Source organism: Buceros rhinoceros, unplaced genomic scaffold (assembly GCF_000710305.1).
Source record: "Buceros rhinoceros silvestris isolate BGI_N320 unplaced genomic scaffold, ASM71030v1 scaffold46535, whole genome shotgun sequence".
Lineage (NCBI taxonomy): Eukaryota > Metazoa > Chordata > Aves > Bucerotiformes > Bucerotidae > Buceros > Buceros rhinoceros.
Genome location: NW_010411994.1, coordinates 1 through 475, shown reverse-complemented (window position 1 = coordinate 475; position 475 = coordinate 1).

The following is a 475-nucleotide window of genomic DNA, read 5'->3' as shown; positions in this document are numbered from 1 at the left end:
CAGGAATCGCCCCAACTCTGGCTTATTGTTTGGTAAAACAATTGTACACCAGCATTAGCACTGGAGCAAAAGGAAGGGCTGGGCATGTGGGAAAGATGGGCATCGTGAAGGGTGGTTACAGCCTGCAACGACAGCAGCAGTGTGGGGTTGTTTCATAGCAGTCGAGTTGCAGGTGTCTCCCTACTGCGTGACTACTTTCTCGGGCAGTGTTTGCATCTCAGGGGTGCCTGGGCTGGTGTCAGCAGCAGAAGTGGAAAGTTCTCCTATGCAAGAGCTGTGAGCTCCCAGGAGCAAAGCAAGGATCTGCCTCTCGGGCACCTACCTCCCGTCAGCACAGCTTTGGCTTTCCTTGTCATTAAGCAGTTAAGGGCGGTTATTAAGACAAGCCCGAGTTCAAATACGAGGTGGCGGAGCCTGGCTGGAACTTTGCCCTGCCAAGCGGCCGCGGCCCCTCCCGCCTTTGCAACCCGCTCTG